This window comes from Syngnathus scovelli, chromosome 12 (genome assembly GCF_024217435.2).
Source record: "Syngnathus scovelli strain Florida chromosome 12, RoL_Ssco_1.2, whole genome shotgun sequence".
NCBI lineage: Eukaryota > Metazoa > Chordata > Actinopteri > Syngnathiformes > Syngnathidae > Syngnathus > Syngnathus scovelli.
In genome coordinates, this window is record NC_090858.1 from 12,590,052 (window position 1) to 12,601,853 (window position 11,802).

At 45.5% G+C, this 11,802-nt stretch overlaps 1 long non-coding RNA gene across 1 annotated transcript; it reads right to left on the reverse strand.

Moving 5' to 3' along the window:
• Positions 1-5,171: 5,171 nt before the first annotated feature.
• On the reverse strand, positions 5,172-10,483 carry LOC125978150 (uncharacterized). Its single transcript, XR_007484881.1, has 2 exons — positions 7,173-10,483; positions 5,172-7,086 (listed from the first exon to the last, which is right to left on the reverse strand). It is a non-coding gene; the product is annotated as an uncharacterized lncRNA (long non-coding RNA).
• Between the last annotated feature and the right edge of the window lie 1,319 nt (positions 10,484-11,802).

An 11,802-nucleotide genomic window follows, 5' to 3' on the forward strand; every position in this document is an offset into this window, starting at 1 on the left:
GTCCATGGGTTGTTAGGTCAACTCATGGACGGGCGTAGGCAGATCAGATCAGGAGATTGGGTCTCCAAGCGCTTGGAACATCAGATTGCCGCCATTCACGAACGCCATCACCAAGAACAGCCGATCGTGGAAGACTGCCACTCGTCGCTTTTCCATACATGTCGGGTCCATCCCGTGTGAATTTGGCCGAGAGGTAGACCGGGTTGCCAGCCGATGGCGCGCAAACTGCGAGCTCCCGCTTGGCTATTGTTGAGAGCAAAGGGCCACCTGTTCCGAAATAACACATATGCTCAAATTAATTTGGAGGTTGTAATTTTGTTGTCACAGAGAATTTATGACATTCATTTATGTGACCACACCAACCATGTTAATGACTTCACTGACAATCACCGAAAATGCCAACTCGCAACAAAAGCAGGGCTGTGGACTCGGACTCGGGGACTCGGACTCGGTCGGACTCGGTCATTTTTGCCGGACTCGGACTCGGTGCTGATTTTGACTGAGTCCACCAAGTCCAACAATAAAAAAAATACGTTCAATTTTATTTTCATCATGTTGCTGAGATTGCGCGTAGGAATACCGTCCACAGCCCTGCTTACGATCAATGCGGCCACGTTGAGTTGCACTTAGGCTAATGTTTACATTATGTACCAATGTCAAAGACGATTATGTCACCCAGCTTATATCATTGATGTGTTTCGATAGTTGTGCGGTCGTCACTAATTATTTGTGTTTAGATAAATGTCTGAGCTATAATGGTGTAATTAATGATTAAAAAATATTATCTTACATGTCTTGTGTTTCAGAATGGTTATTTAATTGGGCGAGAGTGTGTGTTTTCAAGCGTTTTGCCTCATGCCAATGGCACTCAGGGCTAAGGGTGGGCTTCAATGACTATTTTTGTAAAGCCACGCATTTAATACCATGTCAATTAATATATTAGAGTGTAGGTTATGTTCCAATGTATCCATTTCTATCGGTTAAATTGTCAACCGTACATTTATGACTACGCCATGAGTGATCTACGTTATGAACTAGCACAACTCCGGTACGGCAGGGAAAATGTTATCGATCCGACGTCCGATTGGAACGTCGCCTCACTTTTACGTCCGCGCTCTCAGCAAGGGATCCTATATAAGCCGAACCAGCCAGTCTGAAAGCAGTTGCGTTCGTTCTGGTAGATTTTGATCTAAATTAGCCTTGAATAAAGACTAAGCAGTCACATGAATTAACAGAAAAAATGGACAGCCGGACTCGGACTCGGTGGTCAAGAGGCCGGACTCGGACTCCGTGCAAAAATCCGACCGAGTCCACAGCCCTGAACAAAAGTGTCTACCGGTATTTCCATTTTCCAATGATGACTTCTGCAACATTCCTGGAAAATCACAATGTCCCATCAGTTTAATGACGCCTGCGCCGGTCACCGATCAATGTCCGAGCGCATTGAGACAACAGACGGGCCGCCGGTCGGCAGTTGGCCACGTGTAGACCAAAACGGATGGGACGCCGGGCGCGTTGCATAAGAGGAGCACATATGAGGCAGAATTTGAGCGACAGGAGACAACAATGATCCAATGCCTCGACATCCGCACGACACCCTTCCTGCACAATACTGGACAACGGCCTGCCACCTCTGTTCTCTTGCAGCCAAAAATGGACCTTCCTGAATTCCAGCTTGCTTTCTTCATTAAGGAAGCGTGCGTGTGCTCGCGCATGTGTGTGATATAAACAGCAGTGTATATAAGAGTCCGAGTATCTCCTCCGGGCCATTGTGTGAGGCCTGCGGGAAGTCCCTTGAACAATCGACAGTCATCCCTTACTCGTCGTCAAAGATACGCAAGACACCAGAGCCACGTTCATCTTGTACATAAATTGTCCTGTTGGTTGCTATGGTGACATTCATTGAAAGCATCTTACGCAAGAGTGGCACATCTGTCTGAACCACTGGGCTCTCTCTCGCTCTCTCGTTGGCTTGCTCGGCCCTCCCTCCCTGTGCCTTGTGTGACTTTAAACAGGAAGTGGAAATAGTTTTGTTTCAATGTGCTCTCCGTTCCCGACTTGAGGCGCCGCCCAGTCAAACGCAAAAAAACATTTCTCTCATGGCGCCTGCACTACGCGCAACCGTGTGTTTTACGGCGACGCAGAGGAGCTGCTTGCCTTTTGAACCGGAGTGCCGATAGATGCAGTCGTGTTTTCAACACTCCTTTCGAGCTTCAAAACAATTGTTTAGGGTTTGGCTCCATGACTCACATAAGCACGGTTTGATTCAAGTCAAAAACATGCTCACGCATGATGAACGCTGATCGTCCGCCAAACCAAAACAAAAAAACAGGCAATTGCTGACCCATTTTCAGCGGAACACTGCGAGCGATTAGCGCTCAGCCTCATCCCGCCAAAGATGACCTCGTTGATTTCCACGTGCTCATTCTACCGCTTCAACTTGTGCGTGCGTGCGGGCTTGGAAGCTTGACAAGAATTTGTCCTTAGAACAAAAAAATCCCCTCCTGACTGCATGTTGACTTTGTTCCTGCACTTGTGCGGTCGATTAGTACAACATGCAAAGAGCAACACTTGAAGAAACGGCTATTTGAATCCACGCGTGACGATGCGGGCATCGCAGGACGTCTGCTTGTATCTTGACAGCATGTCTGGATGACGTTGTCCTCGGACGCTTTGGACGTAAGATGAAAAATAGCCTGTTGGCTACTTCTGGAGCATCTACAGAAATGTGCATTGATGTACACTGTCCCCGTCAAACAAATAATTATTGTGTACAATTGCACAAATGCTGCGAATTTGATCAAAGCGGTGTACCGGGAAACAGAAGGCGACCTCAGCAGCACTTAAAAGGGCCCATGCACATATGCTGCTGGCAATTGTCACGCTCACCTTGGGTTGTTTTTTCTTGCTTGTCGTAAGGAACGATGAATTCCCGATTATGTCGTTTAGCATCGTCATCTTACCTGTAAGTGAGCTGCGGGAAATGAGAGAAGCCCTCAGGCATTTGGAAGCCTCAAACAGTATTTTTTATGTTCATTTGGCGCTTCAGTTTGTTGATAAAAGTAATTTACCAAAACTCTCTGTTAGCTCATCTTAGTCTTGTGCTAGCATGTACGCTACATGGCAAGCCTTTGTTAAACCGCACGCATTTCACTGAACCATTTAAAATTGATATGTGTTACGTTCCAGACGGTACCACGGCAATAGTTTTCAGTAGAATGCGGTTGCCGCTACCATTGCGTAACCGTATTTACATTCTGCGCTGTAATTAGGCTGATAAGGAGAACCGGCGCGATGCCAGAGTTGATTGGAAGGGGGACGGTGAGCAAGGGGGGGCAAAGTTGACAGGAAGTCTTGGACCCCCCCCAAAAATTGTCTGCCATGACTAAAAGAGCTGCTATTGGGATTCAATCCAAAAAATGTATCAGGAATGTAAACAAAGGTGTCGCCTCATTTTTAGTTGGCAGAGCAGACATTATGCAAGACCTCAAAACCAGGAAGTGCACGCGTTTGTGTGTGTATAGTGTATACATTGTGTCTCTGACAGCCTGTTTATTGTGATCACATGGTGTGCGGAGATTATGTGTGCGAGTGTGTGTGTGTGTGTGTGTGCGTGTGCGTGTTTGTGTGTGTGTGTGTGTGTGTGTGTGTGTTGAAGTGGCGGGTAGGTGGGTCTATACAAAACACATGATAAGTATCAAAAATGTTACATAAGCAGCCAGAATATCCCTTTGTCTGAAGCCACTGTGCGTGTGTGTGTGCATGCGCGTGATGGTGACTCGACGGGCACGATCAAATTCGTCATGTGATTTTACAGTCACCCAGCATGTGTGTGCGTGTGTGTGTGCGTGTGTGCATGTGTGTGTGTGTGGGGGGGGGCGTGTGTGTATGTTGTTTGTGTTTGTTGTGCGAGCGACACAACAGGAATGTATTATTTCTGCAGTAGACGCCGTCACGCAATGTTCCAGAACCTTCTAAGAAAACAAACATGACATCTCAATTTTTGACCTCTGCCACTGCGTCACAACTGAGGGTATACTTTGTCCAAATTTTGTTTTTCAGTAAACAAAAGCAAAACATATTGTTGTATTGCTTTGAATAGCTATTTCAGGGTTTCAGAGGTTTAGTCCAAGTCCAGCAGAACACATATTCCAAACAGAACTGGATAGACATGCATGAAAACAAAAGTGGATTCAGAGCAAGAATGGAAGTCGAACTGGATTCAGAATACAGAAACGGCATGGAGACCAGGCCCAAACGCAATTAGAACGCACAGTGGATCACAAATGCATTTGGAACCAAGCTGGCACAAGAACATGTTTGGAAAACAGATCTGGGTCCAAATGGCAGTACTCCGAGATCATCAGCCAAATTCGCGACACTTTGCACGACATCTTTCATGGACGTAATGTGTATATGTGTGTGTGTGTGTGTGTGTGTGTATTGGCCCGAATGTAAGACGACTCCGATTATAAGACGACCCCCTCTTTTTCAAGACTCAAGTTTGAAAAAAGACTTTTTGAACGCCAAATTTCATTTTTATACAGAAAATAATTACATCTGAAACAAATGATTATAACAATATATTCGAGAGAAAAAGCATGTTATTTTGCCTCATTCAAATCATACAAAAACTGTCCATCACATCTTAATATCTGAACATTTAAATATGAAAAAAATAGAGTGCAATCACATTTGTAAATGAATGGCTTCTGGTTTTTGAAATGTAAATAAACCATCTATTTTGATAAAACAACAAAATTGCGATAACTGCATTATCCATCAAAGTGAAGTCTCACTGTAACTGAAGTCTTGAAACAAATCTGAATAAGAAAAAACATTGCAATGAAATAATGCAAACTGCTACCGCTATTGTTAGGGAGCCTGAGGACTGAGACAGGACTCTCAGATGGTTATGCTCTTTTCGCCCCCGGGTGTCGGTCAGAACACAGGAGGGAAGACATGGTTCAGTTTTGATTGCTTTACTGAATTAAATAAGAAGAAAATAAGAAAAGAAAATAATAATAAATAATGTTAGGTTACGGATTCGAGTTATTGATCCGACTCCAAATTGCGATCAACACTTAACACATAAATTGCTATGTCCTAATCCACACACTGGCGCACCTAACAATTTTGCGAGTTCGTTCTGTCAAAGAGAAGACCAGTAGATCAATCAGACCAAATTTCCCAATTGTTTATTCCTGACAAAGTGCACTAATACTGTCACGGATCGGGTGGAGCATGGAGCAGGACGACCAAGTGCAGCTTGGACCAGGGTTTATTGGTGAACTCAAAAAAGGCAAACTAACAGACTCGGCAACTGACATGACTTAACAAAACCTAACAACGAGACTGACAAAAAAGACGTGAAACAAAAAGACAGGGTGACATTACCAATGACAGGAACAGGAACCAAAAAGACATCATGACATGAACACATAACATAAATCCAACACCGAAGGACCACAACCAATGATCCGACCGGGAGTGAGGGGCAGACAGGACTTATATACACGACAGGTAACGAGAGGCAGGTGGGAATAATCACACTGATCATGGGCACACAGGAGGGGAGGGGCGAGCACACAGACAGAAACCAAGACAACAGACACATAGTGGAGCAGTTGGGGATGAGACGTGACAAATACAGGCCTGGGTCCCGGGTCCCTCACACTAAAACTCGTGCGTTTTTGTGACCACCAAAAGACGACACATTCTTCCGGGTTGCCCAGTTTTGAAGAAACACAATATGAATATTAAAGCATGCAAAACATTGTGAGATGATTGGTCAATGGCCATCTCCTCCCCGTCTCGGTGTTATTGCGAAGGTCAGGCGGTTGGGTTTTCCCCGCGAAGCCCGACCACCTGGACATGATATTGTTCTCGTTTCTCACCGACCTTGAGGTGTTCTCGTCGGGTACTCCCTGTCTGGGCCTATTCCACAACACTTCGAAGAAAACAAGTTCATGCAGTTTGCCTGCACTTCTTCGCCACCCACCAATCCACACGAGCACTCCAATACTAGATATTATATAAATATGATTATAAGTTTAACACAACCTTAAAAAATATGTTTGCAAACTGCCAAAAGCACATTTCCCTTTATTCCCTCCCATGACCTCATTTATGAGGTCATCACCCGTTACGCTAGCAAACAGCTACCAGCGTGCTGTCGGTCCTTCCTTCCCCCCGCTGCTCATGTTGAGTCACCAGGGTATATTGGCCCATCGGTGGCAACGGGCCAACGGTTTTCTCGATCAACCGGACAGTGAGTGACCTAATACATGGAATACAACAACAATCGCATAAAATCATAATTGTAGTAAAAATAGCTACAGCAACAAGCACAGACATGATGAGGCCTTTCCAGCTTCCGAACATTTTCATCCAATCAGACCAAATATCGGTGCGTACGCCTGAATGATCTTTCATCTTTTTGTTCAGTGTCCTTAGTCCTTCCAACGCCTTGGTCAGTCGGCCTCCTGGTGCCGTGTTGTTTGGGATGAAAGTACAACATGCATCACCAAACATTCCACACACACCATGTTCCTTAGCCAATAGCATGTCCAACGCAATTCTATTTTGGAACGCCATTAACGACGTTGCAGCCAATTGTTCATGAACTGCGGCAAATGATTCAGCTGTATAATTACCCAGTCGTTGGACATTGTAATGAACGTAATTAATACGGTCTACATTTTTATTGGGGGTGATCCATAGGAAGATACTTTCGAATCCCGAGGACACTTGATTAACGAGTTTATACTTATCTGGCACACCCCGGGGCACTCCTATAGTGTCAATATATGTTGGATCGTCGTCGCTCAACCACGGGGGCAAAACGTCTCTTTTGGCTTGCTTCAGGAGCCCCGCCAGTGGGGACTCCAGGTTCCAATTGAGATTCTGTATTTCAATGGGGACAACCACCACAGGCATTATCAATGACACGAGGGCACAGATACCTGATGCATTCTTCGGCAAGCGATCCTATAATTTGTCATCGCCACACCACAACCAGATGTCACTGGTCTTCCTCTGCTCCTTCCATCACTGCTGGGTGAATTCTTGCATGTCCTGTTAAAGCTTGAAAACAAGTGAATTTGGAAAAAACTTTGTATATCACAATTACAAATTGAAACCTACTCACCCATTTCTATTTTACCACTCACCCTTTTGACACATTCACCGAATGTGTCATTACGTATCAAAAGGAACCTGCAAAGCGTCCCCCCTCATCACCACACTCATTGTAGCCAGGCCCGCGGAACCTCTAGTTACCATCTGGGCCCCGGGACCATCACCCCAAGTCCTTGAAACTTGACTGTCCACCACACACACTCGGCAACACAAACAAAAATCATCGCACTCCTGTCAGTGAGCTTATAGCCCGGCTGACAGCGGACATTTGTACACACAAAAACAGACATCAAGTATCAAAATAAAAACAGTCATAAAATGAATCCTGGCGCCCGCGGATCATGTCCTGAAAACCACGTCATCAACAAGTTCATCATAAAAACCAAAAGGGCAAGGGTTAACATATTCTTGTAAATCCAACACAAACTTTCCACGAACGCAATCGACAACCTGCAAGAATGAAAACAAGTTACGCAAGCAACGCGCAATCCGCTCCTTGGCTGGTGGCTGATGCTGCAAAAAAATCAAGTCACACAGAAAAACAAAGCAGAGCGTGGTATTGTCGCAAACACGTTCAAGCGTCAAACAATTGGTCACTGTCCACCTAGTCCGTCACCCCGTCGGGTGAGCTCAAAGTCGTCACACGTCAAATCGTCCAAAGTCTTGCTGTTCGATACTAGTTCTGTCTTGTCTGACCATATCACTGAAATGGGCCTTCTCCATCACACCGTTTTGTTGTCGATGGTGCCCCTGATTGATTATTGAGCCATGGTTCCGGTCAGAACTCATCACTTACCAGTTCCAGACCCTCCAGTCTGTACCACCCCTTCAGGTGAGAGGAATTTTATCCTCAATTGCAAACACATCACGCCAACTTCAGACCTCTCTGGCCAATCATACTGCGCACACACAGTCATAGATGATCACATGCGCATGCACCCATCCACACACTCGCAGACACACACATCCGTCTCTATCACTCAGCTCTCCTCCCACACTAAGCAAAGTTAGTATGTTAGTGTGCAGGCAAACATTGACTCCTAATAGTAACTCTTCACATTTGGACATACTTGTCAACATGACCTATTGTAAAATCTCCAATTCAATTTTCCATAAACTCGCCCATAAGATTCATCGCAAATTGTAATATATGTCTATCTGGGGGGGGGGGGGGGGAACGACGACTGTGGGACCCGCGTGTCAGGGGAGCCTCCATAACCTCAGATTGCTCCTACAAACTCGATCTCTATTAATTATCCTAATTAAATTCAATAAAGATGGGTCCGACCATTCCCTCTGGATTTTTACGTCATCATTTGGCTCTCCCCCTTTTTCCCGTTGTCTAGCTCAAATATGTTTCTCAGTCTGCTTCTCTTTATTGCCCCTCTTGGCGAGTCTCACTCCCCCCTTTTACTCTTCCTAAAAATCCTGCCTGTCACACCATCCAGCACCTCTCCCTGCTTCCTTAAATCGTCACCTATTTCCACTCCTTTCATTTACTCCCTCGTGCGGTCTGCCCCCCTCTGCAAAGCTGCAGCTCCACACAGGGAGCGCCAAGCCCTCTCCCTAGAATGGGCAGTTTTTAATGTAATTTACGTCATTGCTGTCCAGATCTTCTATCCTCAATCTCCCTTGCTGTCAATCCCTGTTAAAATGCCAAAATGCCCCTGTTCCTCTTGACTGAATCCACTTTAGTCCAAATTTCCTATTCTAAAATGTATCTAACTCGACTTCTACTTCTTAAGCCTGACGAGCCAAAATATCAGATCTCGCTCTTGTTTCTTACCGTTTTAGCCTATTTGTTTTATCCAAATCTGTTCAATCTCTGACTATGATGCTTTTCTCTGTAGCTCTACGCATTATTCAATTTTTTATCAAATCTCCTCAGTTCTGTCAAACTCAGTGCACAATGAAGCTCCCGTCCACCTTGACCCAAGCTCCACCCAGTTTGGTAACGCCACAGCAAGGAGTGCGATTTGGCCGTCGGACACTTCTTTTGCAGCACCTCACACTCTCAAGTTGGTGTTCTTTTGTGGTTGCTTCAGAGCCAACCCATCCATCACTCTCGAATGAGTCCATTGTTCAAATGAGTCCATTTTCATCATTGTGAGCTCCTCCGCTTCTCACTGTCTTTTCTCGTCCCCGAGGATGTCGTCTTTCCTCCGGGGTGTACTTGCCCCCTCCAAGCACAACAACAGTCTTTCTTTGTCCTTGCCAAAGGTCAAAGGTGCCTCAAAGCCAGGCACCGTTTTGTAGTCGTCCACGGCTGCAGGCGGAGTCTCGGGATCGAGTTTCAGGGATCCTGGCACTGAGAGTGATAGACTGGGACATCAAACTTGTAAGACTATTTCCAAATGTAGCTGCTGCCATCAATTCACTAGTAACGTTTGTTTACCAAATGTCAAATTCTCCTAGTATCAGCGATCTCATCTTTATATTGTAAGTCCTGCAACTCATCCTATTTCCGAGCCACGTTTATTCTATAGTTCCAATTTAATGCGACAGTACATTGTGTCTTCAGTATCATTATTCAAAATTAACTCATCGAGGTCTGCGTTCTACATCTTGCCCTGTTTAAGATCAGTTTAAGATCAGGGGGTGTTTGAGAATATCTTTCGTTCTTCACATGTCCTGAGTGTTGTTGTTAGTCACCTAAATGTTGAACAGAGGCTGTGATTTACCGAAGTCAAATTCCTTGTTTGGCACGCTCAAACATGGCGAATAAAAAACTCTTGAATCTTGAATCTTGATCTATGTCTTGACCTCTCAAACGTTATTACCTGTGTCATGCTTGCTCAAAAATGTGCCTTAGAATATGGTGCTGTGAATTTCCAATCTCCCCGATCAAATTGGATCCCGCTTCTCAGCTCTTCTTTCTCATACTGTCAGGCTGGGAACAAGGCGGAGGACTCGGATGCAGAGTCGTTTCTTTCTCTGATTTATTCCAGCACAAACACTGATCAAAAGTACAACTCAAAACGCCTCTTGCGAGGGAAAACACGTGGCAAAAAGTACAAACAAAAGCGTCGCACTGGGGCGAGACAAAAAGGCTATGGGGATCACGGCACTAACAAAAAGCGTCGCTCGGTGGCGAGACAAAAAGGCTATAGGGATCAAGGCACTAACAAAAAGCGTCGCTCTGTGGCGAGACAAAAAGGAGGAGTCTTACTGAGAGCTCGGACGTCAAAGAATCGCTGGTGGTCGGGACGAGGCAAGACACACTGGCACAAGACAAGGGGAAGACACGGACTAAATACACACAAAAGGGCGGGGACACAGGTGCTGACAATTAGTGTCAACTACACAGGTGCACACAATCGGGATCAGGGAAGACAAGACAACCAAACACGAACTGAAACGGAAGGGATGACAAAATAAAACAGGAAGTAAAGTTACGACACCGACGAGACAGAAAACCGAAAAAATAAACGCGACCGCATGACACATGCTCCTGTTAGCCTGCAATTGTCCAAATCAAAAATTTTATTTTCTTTTAACCGTCTTTCTTTTGAACCTCTAAATTGCTCGTGTTGCTAACCTAACCTAACCTTAAAGAAAGGACAAACAGATTACTCCCAATAGCTCCTCATTATTTACGAGTTAGCCCCCCTTTCTTGAACATTCTCTGATCCATGCCGTCTTCCTCCTCACACGCCTGCACCCACACAGGGTGTGCACATAAACGCACACACCAAGCGCGCACACAACCGCACGTACACACACACACAGACAAAGGGATTCGAATCCATCTCTCATGTAGCTTCTTTGCCACTTTCTATCGGTCAATACCACTCACAATTTGCGCTTCCACATCAGCATATACAATCCTTCAATCTCACTGCTTCAAACATTCACTGAGAAACACTGTCCCTGCCCCGGGGGTCGCGGCATCAATGTTGACTGGTTACAGGCTGGCCATTTCCTGCAACAATCATGATGCCGGCCCACCGCCCGCACGAGCATTGCACAGGCCCACGCGCACAGCCCAGGCCCGCGACTACGCGCGAGCGCAGGCACACTCATCAGTCTCAACCTCTCAAAGGGCAGGCCAACTTTGCTGTTGCGCCCTTCATCATGTTCACATTCGACATCTTTCAATGTCTTCTACACAACATTTGTTGTCTCTTATTCTCATCCTATCAAGCCACCGTTCTAGTAACTTTCTGTCACACACCTTATTTTCTCTACTGCCACACCTTGCTCATCTTAGTTTCTCTAATCAACTTAAACACACCATTGTCCACTTCTCAATTTCCCTATTATCGCTCAAAAGCCTCCATTACTGATTTCTTCCATAGAACACACATCTCACTCACACACACTCATATACACACCCACTCATGAGGATCCTCTGCGCGCACACACACTCTCCCCCCAATTTGCTTCATTTTGGATATTTTAGCGGTCTGATCTCTCACAGGAGGAACTGTTACCACCGGATATTTTTTGAGGAGGCCTCACTTCCCCTCGGGGATCTCTAAAAAAACCCAGCTATTTGAATACGATCGTCACCGCACCCTTGTCCGGCACGACGAAGCACTAGGTCCCTGACCTATCCGTAGTACACGTAAGTCCCTGACTTTACCGTACACGTTACACACGTAAGTTCCAAACTTATTCACCGTATGTATCTTAACTTCATGCACACCTTATTTGATCTGA